Source organism: Tenrec ecaudatus, chromosome 1, assembly GCF_050624435.1.
Source record: "Tenrec ecaudatus isolate mTenEca1 chromosome 1, mTenEca1.hap1, whole genome shotgun sequence".
NCBI classification, from domain to species: Eukaryota; Metazoa; Chordata; class Mammalia; order Afrosoricida; family Tenrecidae; genus Tenrec; species Tenrec ecaudatus.
Genome location: NC_134530.1, coordinates 318,746,439 through 318,761,624, shown reverse-complemented (window position 1 = coordinate 318,761,624; position 15,186 = coordinate 318,746,439).

Sequence of the window (15,186 nt, the reverse complement as noted above, 5' to 3'; positions counted from 1 at the left end):
CATCACTTAAATGTTTGTTTGAAGACAAGTTGTTAAGGCCCCAGATGCTATTCTTTTGATAGCCAGGCACCATCTGGTTTCTTCACCACATGTTGCTATAGCACTCATCTCTTCTGTTACAATTCCTCTGTTGATACTTGGTATGTCTGGTCGTGTTTAAGACACCATCAATGAAAAGATATGTCATTCTTATGCATTTCAAAGTATGAAATACACTTGTAATTAAAATGTGATGTGCCATCTATTGGTAGATGAATTTTATTTCAGAGACATTACATTGCTTTTAATGTGCTTCTTAGAATCAATGAAATAGAATAGCCTTTCAACTCTCCCTTGGAATCTAAGCTAATTCAAGTAGACATCCTATAATATATAATTAGAAGAATGATAAATTATGCACAATAATATATGAATATGATGCAGAGAAAGATTGTCATATGGAAATGGGATAATGTGAAAAAGACAAGACAGTAAGCACTACTAATGAGAAGATGAGCCCCTCAGGTTAGAAGGTACTCAAAATACAACAGGAGAAGAGCTACCTCCTCAAAATAGAGTTGACCTTAATGACTTATGTGTCAGTCCGGGTAGACTAGAGAAACGAACCCATAGAAACTCATATGTGTATAAGAGGGAGTTTTATATAAAGGGTAATTGTACTTTAAGAAAGCATCCCAACCCAGGCCAGTCCAAGCCCATAAATCAATCTGAGATTAGCCCATATGTCCGATAGCAATCTATAAAGGCCTCTTCAGACTCATGAAACACCTGCAATGACACCAAATGCAGGACAACCACAGGCCAGTGGGTGGGAAGTCTTTGGGTCCAGTGGCGTCGTAAGCATCTCAGCGCTGGCAGGAGTCTCTATGTGGCTTCTCTAGCTTCAGAGGTCTGGTTATATCAGGATAGGTCCATGTGGCTTCCCAGCTCAGGGCACTAGCGTAGGTCCATGTGTCTTGTCATCTGCAATGTCTCCCAGGGAGTGAGCAGAGAGAGAGAGAAAGAGAGAGAGAGAGAGCCTTCTGCCTCCAAGAAGGAATACCAGATTTCCCAGAATTCTCAGGAGAAAGCCATGCTCACACAGAGGCCTCATTGGCTATGATCAATTGGTAGACTAGACTCCACCACTTCACTCGTAATCTTCTCAAATGGACACCAGATTATGTAACTACCACAACTTACTTGGAGGAAAGCTTTTGGAACTTCACTTGCTGATGTAGCACGACTCAAAATGAGAAGAAACAGCAATAATGATCACCAAACATGAAGTATATGTAGTATGAATCTAGGAAAATGAAAGTGGTGACAAAATGGAACCCATAAAGAGCAATATCCTAGGCACCGATGAGCTCAAACGGACTGGCATTGGTCATGAGGAGTCTAACAATCATGCAATTTACTGTGCCAGAAGTTACAAATCCAGGAGCAATAGCATCACAGTCATCATCAGAAAGAATATGTCAGGATCTTTCTTAAAGTACAATGCTGTCTGAGATAGATAATATTTATACAGCTACAAGAAAGTCAAGTTAATACAACTATTACCCAAATCTACACACTATCCACGAAAACTAGTGATGAAGAAATGGAAGAATCCTACCAACTTCTTCTATCTGAAATTGATCAAATATGCAATCCAGATGCATTCATAATTATAAACAATTAGAATGGGAAAGATGGAAACAAAGAGAAAGAAGCCTGTAGTTTGAAAATACGGCCTCAGTGATAGAAATGAAGCTTGAGATCACATGATAGAATCTTGCAAGGACAATAACTTCTTCATTACAAATACCTTTTATCAACAACATAAATGATGACTGTGCTTGTAAACTTTGCCAGATGGAATACATAGAAATCAAATTAATTATATCTGTGATAAGAGATAACAGAGAAACTCAATATCATCAGCCAAAATAAGGTCAGGAGTCAATTGCTATCAATTGCTCATATGTATGTTCAGGTAGAAACCAAAGAAAATTAAAGCCAGACTGTGAGAGCCAAAATATAACCTTGCGTATCTCCCACCTGAATTTAGAGAGCATCTCTAGACTTGATGCATTGAACCCTAACAACGGAAGGCCTGATGAGTTGTAGAATGATATCAAGAACAACATACATGAAGAAAAGGTCATTAAAAAGAAAAAAAACCAAAGCAGATATCAGAAGAGACTCTGAAGCGTGTTCTTGATCATAGAGTGGCTAAAGGACACCGGAGAAACGAGAAAGTAAAAGAGTTGAACAGGACATTTCAAAGGGCATCACAAAAGACAAAGTAGTAAACCGACAATGCGCAAAGACCTGTCCTTATAAAGGCAAAAGAGAAGAGCATACTCAACATAGCTCTAGTTGAAAGAATCAAAGAAAAATTCAGGCATCCGGTAGAAATATTGAAGGATTCCATGAGCAATCTGTTGAACAATATAGGAAACACCAAGAGAAGAAAGCAAGCATGCACAGTCACCGTACCAACATGGGTCGGCATTCCACCGCCCATTTCAAGAGGGAGCATATGATCAAGAACCAATGATGCTAAAGGTAGGAATCCAAGCTACCTGGAAGACAGAAGTTAGAAACAAGTCTCCAGGAATTGACAGAATACCAATTAAAATGGTTCAACAAGCTGAGGAAACACTGGAAGCACTCAGTGTCTACGCCAAGAATTTGGAAACTGCTACCCAGTCAAGTGACAGGAACAGATTTAAATGTATGCCCATTCCAAACAAAGATGATTCAATATGATGTAGATATTATCCAGTGTAGGATCATTAATGTCACATACAAGTACAATTTTGCTGAAGATTATTCAAAAATAATTTCAGTAGTACATAAACAAGGAGTTGCTAGATGTTTAAGCCAGATTCAGAAGATGTGGCACCAGGAATATTGTGTTAGTCTGGGTCCTTTAGAGAAATAAATCCATAGAAACTCATGTATAAGAGAGAGTCTTACATAAGGGTTAAGTGCGCATCAAGAAAACATCCCAACTCAGTGCTGCCCAAGCCCAAAAGTCCAACATTAACCCATATGTCCAACACCAATCCACAAAGTCCTCCTCCATCTCACAAAACAGATGTAATGATGCTGACTGCAGGAGGAAAACCGAGTCAGTGAATGCGTAAGCATCTCAGTGCTGGCAGGGGTCTCCACACGGGTGCTCCAGCACCCAGGGCTGCATCGGCATAGGTTCATGTGGCTTCTCCTCAGGGATGTCTTGCAGGAAGTGAGCCTTGCCAGCTGAAGCAGGGGACTGGCTAAGGCAGCTGCACCTGGTTTGACCATCAGAAAGCAAGAGACCCGAGAACTCAAAAGGCAAGGCTCAACAAGCCATTTCTCCCTCTACCCTTCAATTAACCCCACATGTGTTTATCAGCCAGGTTGGCACAATACACTTTAACTATATCAGATATTGTTGCTAATTCCAGGTGGATCTTGACTGAAAGCAGAGAAAACCACAAAGATGTTTGCTTGAGTTTAATACTTCTTGTACTAAGGTAGAATCTGAGCACGGACCAAGAGGCAGTTGAAGAGAACATGGGAATATAGCATGGTTTAAAATTAGGAACGGTGTACCTGGGGTTGTCATCTTCTCATTATACTTCTTCAAACTTCACACTGAGCCAGTCTTCGGAGAAGGCGGGCCTTATGAAGAGGAATGTGGTATCAGGGTCAGGGGATGTCTCATTAACAACCTGCGACACACAGATGAGATAACCTTGTTCGCGATAACAAGAAGGACATGAAACTCTTGCTAATGAGAATCGAAGACTGCAGTCTTCAGTATGAATTCCAACTCAACAGAATCCTCACTGCTGGACCAATAAACAGCATCATAATAAACAGAAAGGAAGATTGAAATTGTCAAGGATTTTGTTTCATTCTGGATGCATAATCAATGCTCATGAAAGTAGCTGTCGGGAAATCAAATGATATACGTATTGCATGGGCGCCTCAGCTGTACAAGACCTCTATAAAGAGCAAGGATGTCACTTTGAGGACTCAGGTGCCTGACTCAAGCCACTGTATTTTCATTCACCTCTGATGCCTGTGAAACCTGGACATTTAATAGGGGAGATCAGAGAAAAATTGATACGTTTCAATTACCATGCTGGTGAAAACTGTTGATGTTACCATAGACTGTCAGGAGAAAATCCAATCTGCCTTGGAAGAAGTGCAGCCAGAATGCTCCTTAGAGGCAAGGGTGATGGTGCTTCATCTCACATATACCTATAATCAGTCGTAACCAATCCCTGGTCAAGCACTTCATGCTTGGTAAAGTGGAGAGTCAGTGAAAGAGTAAGTAGCTGTCAAGGAGATGGATTGACACAATGAGTGCAACAGTGAACTTGAACTTAACAACGGTGAGATGGCTCAGGACTGGCAATGTCTTGGTTTGTTCTGTTGTGTATAGGGTCGCTATGAGTCACAGTGACTTGAGGATGGATTGTGAGAAGAGTTGTATGAGTCCCAATAAAATGATTTTTTAGAAACAAACAAAAAAAAGCGACTTGAATGTGCTTAACAATGACAAGCCACAAGGGGAAAAAATTCCACACAAGAATTCTAAAGAGCATAGATTACCCTGAAGTCAATCGTGACTGCTAGTGCCCTTGACTGCTCCAATATTGCTTAGATCGAGGGACATTAGTGATCCATCTTGGAGGCCCTGGCTGGCACAAATTGTTATGTGTTCAACTACTAACTAAATGTTGTTAGTCCCAAGCTACCCAGGTGTGTTGGTTACATAATTTCATGTCACCTTGATAAATAAGTGTAGGGATGGAGTCTAGCCTGTCAATCAGGTCACAGCCTGATGATGTCTCTTTGTGGGCGTAGCCTTTCTCATGAGGATTCTGGGAACTTGCTCTCTCTTGATTCTACCATCAGAGGAGGTGGTCCATTCTCTCTCTCTCTCTCTCTCTCTCTCTCTCTCTCTCTCTCCTTCGCCTTCCTATTGAAGAGTCACACTTAGACAGCTGGAGGAACCAGAGTTGGTTTGGATCCACAAGAGTTTCCATCCACTGGCCTGTGATCTTCCTGCATTATGCATCATTTCATGTGCTGTGTGAATCTGAAGAGGAATTTATGGTCTAGTATCAGACATATGGTCTAATATCAGATTTATGGAGTTGATCTGAACCGGGCTGGGATGATTCTCAATATACAGTTGCTCTTTAATATAAAGCTTTTTCTTATATTTACATGAATGTCCCTGGATCTTTTTCTCAAGTCAACCCAGTCTCACACACCAGGGGCACCTCACAAGACAGACCAGCAATATGCTTCTGAAACCTTGTAAACCATATGTAGTGTCAGGGCACAGTGAAGTCAACTTGCACAACACAGTCACAAAGACAATGTTCTACACCCTACAGTGATGAGGAGCACATGGTGTCTTAAAAGTTAACTAGCCACCTGCAAAGATACAACCAAATCTATCCCCATCCAGAAGAAAGAAGGGTGAAGAAAATTAAAAGCTGAAGGAAAGAATTAGTCCAAAGTGCTAATGGACTCCATGAATCACAGCCTCCTCTACTAGGAAACCAGAAGAACTAGATGGTGCCCAGCTACCATGCCTGATCATTTGGATTGGATTTTAGAGATGGTACTAAGCAATCTGGGAAAAAATGTAGAGCAAAATTTAAAATAATAAAAAACGTCCAGACTTACTGGTTTGATAGAGACTGACAGAACCCCCAAGACTGGCCCTTTGACACCCTTCGAACCTAGAACTGAACCTGCCCAGGAGATCACCCGACAGCCAAGCAAGAGACAAACCTATACAGGGATCAATAACCTTCATATGTAACTTATTCCGCAGAACCATCAACCATGTAAGACCAAAAGGATTGTGTCTGCCCCAAACCAAAGCTCAGAGGGCAGGAAGGGGCAAGAAAGGAGAAGGGGAAGCAGGGACACTAGAGAGAAGTAGATGGCTGCCACGTTCAGAGGATCACAACCAACATTACAAAGCAAAATGGGTACACATGGAAAATGGATTTGTCTGTGAATTCTGACGCAAGCCACGGTAAAACAAATCAAGAAAGCCCCATAGAACATTTGTACTCTGCATACAGGGTCGACACTGAGTCGGAATCAACTCCATAGTAACTACCCACAGCAGTGACCCATCTTGAGGTGAAGAGCTAACGCCTGTAATGATAGTTTCGAGGAAGTTAATTAAGGTGTTTCTCTATAATTATCCAACAGAGGCACCATTTTAAATATTGGTTAATATACCTGGGTTTCTTTTCAAGAATGGGCAAGCCCTCACAACCAATGATCCTAATATACTTAAATGATAACAGTCTATGAGGAAGGAATGGTTCAAATTAAAAGCAAAACCCAAACAAAAAATACAGACAACCTTGAAGCCCTAGGAAGGTATACACTTTTCTTTGGTCATGCAACAATTTGGAAATGAAGATGTACCTTCGCCAGCGCCGGTCAAGGGCCTTATGTGAACGACAAAAGCATTTTACAAACTGGTAATGATGGTGACTCCATTGAAAAGAAATGATGCCGCTACATGAGAGTCCACATCCACGCTGAGAGGGACAACAGCCCACTTTTGCTTTGAATTTGGCTTGAAGTCTTGCTGCCGCCATGATGTGAACTGTGAACTCACATAGCCTGCCAGATGGCAGTGGGAAGCCCATTAGCTAGACATCACACACACTGATCAAAACTGCAAGGAATTATGGGAAGATTGAGGAGAGATGCCCGAGAGTGAAGAAATGACTAGAAGATTCTGTATTCCTACAGAACATGTACCATGATCATAGTCCATAAGGAAATTCATTCTTCTGACCCAAACCTGGGGTCATTGCATGCACCTTCCCATAATATTCATTAGAGAACACCATTGAGTGGGTGCCTTTCCAAGGTTACCCAGAAAACTGAGAACCAGCAGGTACAAGAATACATTAAAGGTTGTACCTTGCACGGCAAGTGTGTTCTTTGATGGGTTCTGAGGAGGAGATGGAGGAATTCACGTACAAGGAAGCCTGTTTGAATCTTTTCAAGAAAACGTGCTAGAGGGAAATGCATGGATATGTAGCACATGAGTACGGCTGATGAGAAAGAGCCTGTGTGATACTTTGAAAGGGTCTGAGGGACCCAAAGTGTATACAACAACCTTGATCGATTGTAAAGTTTATAATCCCTCCAAATAGAATAAAACAGTCAGACCGTCTTTCCTGATCAACAAAACTGATGAGGTTTCATTATGATCAGTGCTCCTCTTAGTAGAAGACACTTGCGGGTTTGTTCTAATAGATGCTCCTTTGAAAGGGTCTTTTTATTGTCTAAGGAAAGTTAATCATGGTCAACATGTCCCTGGAAGCCAGTTCCAGCTCTGCTTCAAATGGTCTTTTCTAATCAGGATCCAATGAACACATATTTCTCATCCTCTGTTTCCCTTTCTATAAAAGAGGAATGAAATGCCTATCTTTCACCATCCACAGAGATGTTGCAAAAAGAAAACTGAAAAAACTAAGTCACAGAGAGTCACTTTAAAAGAGAGTCGCAAACACAGAAAAGGGGCGGGGAGGGGAGAATGTTTTTTTTTTTTCTGACCTAGGCCAAAATTTTCTGTGAAAGTCAGATTAGATCAATAGACATTCACCAAGTGTCTAATCCAGCTATAATCATCTTTGTTCTCCAAAACCAGGTCTGAGGGACTCTTCCCAGTTGCTGTCCATTAATTCAAACTCCTAGAGACCTCACGTCTCAGAGTAGAACTCTACAGGTTTTCAGTGGCTGATTGTTCGGAAGTAGTTCGCCTGACCTTTCTTCTAAGGCACTCTGGGTGAACTGGCACCTCTAACCTTTTGGTCAACAGCCAAGCATATTAACGGTTGGCACCATCCAGTGCCTGCAAAGGAACCCCAGAAGTACTTGCTTGCTGCCATGAAGTCATCAAGCTGGGTCATCCATTCGTGCTATCATAGCAACCCCCTGCTTTCCAGAAATAGTTCCTGTGGCCTTTCTAGCCTGTCATAGCCTTGTTGCCTGGTCCTGTACCATCCCCATCATCAGTTGCAAATTATATCGTTGCCATTTGTAAAGTTCTCATTGGCTGATATTTGGAAGTACATCTCCAGATCTTTCTTCCTTCTCTTAGTCTAAAAATTCCACTAGAACTTGTTCAAGGTCGCACCACTATGCAACCACTACTAATAGACTGGTTGTGGCTCTGCTGGAGGCGCACTGGCCATGAGTGGAACCCAGGCTCTTGCCTGCGAGGTGAGAATTCTACCACGGAATCACCACTGCTCCATAGCGGCGGTACAAGTGGCAAAGGAAACAGTATTCGGGTTGAAAGTGAATGCTGACCTCTAGTTTTGCGGGATACAACGTAAACACTCCCTACCTTCATTGAATAGTTTCTTTAGCACGCAGTACAGGCCTGGACCTGTGGTTTCCAAGGCTGGCTGTGTATCAAAATCACCTTGGAAGCTTCTTAAGAATGACACTCCCTGGGCACCTGTTTACCCCCAGATCCAGTGAGTGGCCCTCTCTAGACTGGGGAAGGATGTGACTGGTAGAAGAAATGGGGTAGTCACTGGACCATCCAGTTAAGCTTGCATCCGTGTGGCTCTTTGTTTATACATGTTCAGCAAGACTTTGTTTGGAGGGAAAATTCAAGAGCTAAAACAGCAACAAAAATAACTGATTTTTGAAAAACCACAGGTCTAATGGGTGTCTTCATGGACAGAAAATCATGTCTCAATTTCTTCATTCATTTAGCAAATAATTACTGTATATCATGCGACGGTATTAGGGTCCCAGCAGTGAACAGTACAAATTCCCAGCTCTTAGGACATGATCCCTACCACAAATCATAGGCTAGGACCCTCAGCTATGTGTGTATATATATACACATATGTATATATATAATTTTTTTAATTCCTTAATGAAAACATGCTTTTCTCAGAACTCCACACATTCCTACTTACTCCTTCCCCTTTCTACCACTGCCTCCTGCCTCTGCAAAGCCATTTCTATTTATTTGCAAACACAGATTTTAATGCTGATTCATCTGAAATACATCAGTCCCTGTGTATTTCTGCCATTGTCTCTCCAGTCAACGAAGCCTGTCTGCGGAACATGTGCTGCTTCACCGCCTTCCGTATGACGTCAGAAATGTGTCTCAGAGAGCAGTGTTTCTAGGCATCTACCTTCAGTAGATGCGATTTGATGGCCAACCTAGACATGATCCTTCTCTTGACAAGTATATCCTGAGATATTCCAGAAATATAACACAATGTCCTTGTTCTCCAGCATCAAATCAAGCCTCCTATGAGGAGCCCTGTTGGTGCAGTGGTTAAAGTGATCCACTGCCGACTGAAAGATCATCGGTTCAAAGCCACTAGCTGCACGGTGGGAGAAAGGTCTAACGGTTTACATGGCCGTTCTACTTGGACCTGTGGAGTCTCTCTGAGTGGAAATGACTCCCGGCAGCGGGTGTGGGTTTGTATGACGGATGCGACTCAGTGAAGGTAAGCAGAGCCCTGGATTCTCCCTTCAGTGACCCGAGCAGAGAAGGAAGGGCACTCAAAAGTGAGGGACAGATTGTCTCTTCCTGTCACCCCAAACCAAAAAAAAAAAAGGATGACCTCATAGTGAACAGTTTTAATATTAGGGTCTACCATGTTTCTTCCTCTTCTTTTCCCTCCTCTCCTTCGCCTTCCCTTTCTCCTCCTCCTCCTTTTGCTCTGATGTCGTGTAAGAGTAGGATTAATAAGTGCCTTGAGGGATAACCCATTCACTGTTCTTGAAGGTCATGTCAACTCACTTTAGACAGCACAAAATAAGGTCAACACTGGCAAAGACAACTGAAGGAAAAGATGGCCCCATGAACTTTTTTCCCTTTGTCTCTCCCGCCCCCTTTGAGCTGTCCTTTCTCTCACCAGCACCCACCCATCTCCCTGATCCTAGAATATTGCTGCTAAAGGTCCCATTGTGCATCTGCCTCGTTGCTCTGCTGTGAGCACTCAGTATATCCACTCCACCAACCATTTTGACTCATGGCATGACCCCACATGTGTCAGAGTAAAAATATGATCCATCGGGTTCTCAGTGGCTGCACTTTTGACAGTCAATCGCCAGACTTCTTCCAGGGTGCAGCTGAATAGACTTGAACCTCCAACCCTTTGTTTACCAAGTGAGCATTAAACCTTGACATCACTGAGGGACTCCATTTACTGCACCCAACCCACCTACCACATCCCCCATTCATCAACAAGCTAACTTCTGCTATGCTAATAGGCATCTCTCCCTCCCTCCCTGCTTCACAACGTTCCTCTTGCAGCTGACAAATCAGAGAGAGACAGTGACCTTCCCTGACAGAGAGGAACAGTTCTCCAAGTAAGGATTCTCCTGGGTACTCCCAAGCCCTCACAACTTGTGTTACTGTGTGTGTTAGTCTAGGTAGACTAGAGGAACAAATCCAGAGACACTCGTGTGTGTAGGAGAGCACTTTACATCAAAAGTAATTATAGATCAATAAAACATCCCAACCCAGTCCAGATCAAGTCCTTAAGTTCAATATTAGCCCATAAGTCTGATATAACTCATGAATTCCTCTTCAGACTCATGCAGCACATGCAATGATGCTGAATGCAGAAAGACCACCGGCCAAGGGGTGGACGCATCTCCAGGGCTCTGGCTGTCACCAGCATGGCTTCATGTGGCTTGTCAACAGAAATGTGAAGCAGAGAGAGTGTGTGTATCCGACCTCCAGGGAGGAAGAGAGGAAGTCCCAGAATCTTCATGAGAAGGCCATGCCCACAAGAAGGAATCACCAGGCTGTGACCAGATTGACAGGCTAGACTCCACCCCTACATTCTTATATATCAAATTGACATGAAATTGTGTAGCTACCACACTGTGCTTTCTCCATCAACAAATTCTGACCTCTTGGACGCAGATCCTGTTTCTTTGTTAGTCAATGAGCAGCTCAAGTAAGTCACTCCATGCTCGTTAGCCAGCGGGACAGGAGTTCTGGCAAACTCAACATCCTCACCTCTCCCCCTCTCAGCTCTCCTCTGTGGATTGCTAAACCCCAAAGACGATGTCCCCACCTTCTTCCTCTGAAATTTTAGGCAAGGGTACAAAGGGTGAGAGACATGTCCAAACGGGAGAGAATTTTACTTTTGCCTACCACATATTGGCCATGCTTAACAGAAAACCAATTCACAAGAAGGAGAAACAAAACAGTGACGTTGATACCAGCCATTTTCTTCAAGGAGGGAGAAAAAAAATTACGATCTCCTTCAGGTAGCCTTCTCACTTTAAAACTATCCTGGCATAATTCATATGGGAAAACATTAATATTGAAGTGCCTTTCTATGTAAGTGTTTCTCTGTGCTTTTCCAATAAAATACCCTGAATGTTGAAAATATATGTTTTAATAAAATCTTGGAGGAAATGATCTTTGAGATTAAATAGCTACTATTTGCTTTTAAACCAAGGGCACATTACTTTTGCTTCAACCCGGAGATGGGTCTGCACAAGAGCGGCAATGGCAGACTGAGACATGTTCATGGTTGTGAGGGTGGTGTACGACCAGGCCCAGTTTTGTTGATGGGCATGAGGTCATCAGAGAGCTGACTCCATGACAGCGATCTATCTACCCACTTACCTACCTCCTATCCATCCACACATCCATCCATTTACCATCCACCTATCTGTAGAGGATGATACAGCTTCCAATACTCTCCACTTAAGGGGTCCTGGTGACATAATGAGTTCAGCAGTGGGCTGCTAATTACAAGGTCAACAATGCAAAACCTCCAGCTACTCACCCCACAGGAGGAAGATGAGGATTTCTGCTCCTGTAAAGAATTACAGCCTCAGAGACCCACAGGGGCAGCTCTATCCTAATGGGTTGCTATACATTGGAATCAGCACAAGGGCAATCAGTTGGAATCTCATTGATTATTAAAATTGAGGATGCCTTCTCAGCTGGATGCAGAAGCCGTCCAACATTATAGATTAATTAATGCCCTCAGGGTTAACTCAGCCAGTGAGGGATCAGAGCTGTTTGATGGATACCCCAGTCTCCCTGAAGCTGGGTTCATTCTAAAGCTCCCTATCCAGAGGGCCCCAGCAGGACTGTGCCTTAGTTTCCCTTTGTAGTAATCAGACTATTAACTAACCCTCTTTACTGGCTTTTCCTCCTTCACCACTGTTCCTTCACCTCTGCTTTGTTTTAAAGTAAAAGGAAGGGGTTTACAAATGGCAAAAAAGGGGTATTTTGCAAGCCAGGAAACACAGTGGTCCAAAAGCCCCTGGTGACATGCCATGAAGAACTCAGAATGACAGCAGTTGATAATTGTGTTGGTCTGGGTACTTAGAGAAACAAATCCACAGAAACTCATATGTATAAGAGAGAGTTTTATATAAAGGGTAAGTGCACATCAAGAAAACATCCCAACCCAGTGCTACCGAAGCCCACAAGTCCAACAGAAACCCATATGTCTGCCTGACACCAATTTACAAAGTCCTCCTCCATCTCACAAAACACACGCAATGATGTCGACTACAGGAGGAAAGCCAAATCAGTGAGCATGTAAGCATCTCAGTGCTGGCAGGGGTCTCCACACTGCTGCTCCAGCACCCAGGACTGCATTGGGGTAGGTCCATGTAGCTGCTCCTCAGGGATGTCTTGCAGGAAGTGAGCATTACCAGCTGAACCAGGGAACTGGCTAAGGCAATTGCACCCTGGTCCGACCATCAGAAAGCAAGAGACCTGAGAACTCGAAAGGGGAGGCTCACCGAGCCATTTATCTCTTCGTCCTTCAATGAACCCCACATGTGTTTATTGGCCAGGTTGGCACAATAATTTTTAACTATCACAATAAGGATAGAAACTGCTAATGGGTGAGGTGTTTCCTTTCCCTTTATTATTTTCTTTTTCAATAACCTTGAACTTCATTTTGCTAATTATACTGTCTCTCTAACCAATAAGGAAAAGGCCATAAATAATTCAGGATGTAGACAATTTAGTAACACACATTTGATTTCCTGGCTGGTGAAACAATGGCTTCCGTGAGTACAGCAAACGTCTCTACATGATCACATGCTTTCCCAAATAAGGTACCTGTATTCAAGGACCTCAAGCTCTGGAACCCAAATGGACATAACACCGGTCGGTGCCTTTCCAAAGGATTCACTCTATTGGAAAACATGGAAACTCAATTCATAGTCATTTCAGAAGGGGAAAAAAATGGAACTTTCTGGTTCTTCTGGGTGTCTCTGGGTGAAAACAGTGATAATTCATGTCTACCCAGAGGGGCTTCGGGATAAAGTCCTGGTGACCTTCTGAAAGGTCATAGCCATCGAAAACTCAGTGGCTCAAACCTTGAGGGAAACGTAGGAGGAACTCATGAACAGAGAGGTCTACAGGGCTGCCCCCAATCAGAGCCAAAAGGACAAAATGCCCCACCCCTACCTCCTGGAAGTATGTGCTACAGAGGACAACACTAAACCTACAGGTTTGGGGGAGGGCAGGCCTGCCACACCCATACAGAAGCAAACCAAAAAGGAAAAAGAGAGAGAGAGGGACTGGACCCCATATTGGCACACCAAGCCCTGAGGACGACACCCCTCCACAAAGCTGCTTAGGCATAGAGAGGACTGTGTGGCTGGCAACTTGAGACATGCTGTTCCCTCGCTGGAGCGTACCATGACAGAGGACAATACTGGGGACACACGGCAGGGAGTGGCTCTGCTCTGACCACCCCCACAGTGGGGCGAACCAAGAAGGGAACATAACAGATGAGCAACGGGAAAAAAACAAAGCCACAAAACCACTGAGGAGCCCCCAAAATAGACTTCAGGCTAAGAAGGGCAGTTCCCAGAAGCCCTCTGAACTGGTGGGAAGATAGTCATAAAGGTGAGCAGACAGACCTGGAATTATGTATGCTTCTTTTGTTTTTTATTTGTTAAGTTTGCTCATTTATTTTATTTTCTTTGTTTTTTTCTTTTCAGTCAATCTTTTGTTTTCTTTTTGTTTTGTCTCTGTTATTGTTTTACTTACCTGTATAAGAGAGGCATGGGAAGCAAGACTGAGGAGAAAGTAAAAATAATTAATCAATTAGCTAGTTAATTAATTAATTAAAAGGCTGAATGTCAAAAAAAAGAAAGAAACCTCAATGGCTCACCATTCTATGACACCCATGATCAGAGTATACTAGAGAGAAATTGGCTTGCCTTTTAAAAAAAATAAATCATTTTATTGGGGCCTCTTACAACAATTCATACATCAAGTGTATCAAGCACATTTGTACATATGTTGCCATCATTGTTTCAACATTTTCTTTCTCCATGAGCCCTTGGTGTCAGTTCCTCTTCCCCCCAGCCCCCACCCTTGTGAATCCTTGGTAAATTATTATTATTTTCATATCTTACACCATCCACTATCTCCCTTCACCTTCATTTTGTTGTTTGCCCCCTCACAGTGGGGATGAGGGTGTTACATGTAGATCATTGTGATCGGTTTCCCCTTTTGCTTCTTTCCACCCCCCCCCCCACCTTCCCCCTACCCTCATGATATTGCTACTCCCATTATTGTTCCTGAGGGGTTTATCTGTCCTGAATTATGTCGTGTGTCAAGAGCTTTTATCTGTATCAGTGTACATGCTCCGGTCTAGCTGAACTTGTAAGGTAGAAGTGGGTCATGATGGTGGGGAGGGGGAGGAAACATTAACGAACTAGAGGAATGTTGTATATTTTGTCAGTGCCACACTGCACCCTGGCTTACTTGTCCCTTCCTTGTGACCCTTCTGTAAGGGGATGTCCAATTGTCTACAGATGGGCTTTGGGTCTCTACTCCGATGCCACTTGTTTGCATCAATACGTTTGTTTGGGGTCTTCTGATGCCTGATCCCTGATCCCTGATCCCATTGGCACCTCATGATTACACAGGCTGGTGTGCTTCTTCCAAGTGGGCTTTGTTGCTTCCCTGCTAGATGGGTGATTGTTTAACTTCAACTGGCTCGTCTTTTTGGTTATTGTTTCACAATACTGAAAACTACAGGTGTCAATATCAAGTGCACTTGTATCTGTAAACTTACATTGTATATTGTTTTAGTATTCTTTATCACTAGGTTCAAATATCCATTGCAATGGCTACACAGAACTCACAGGCAATATTCATGACTTCAGGGTTTATGGAGGAAG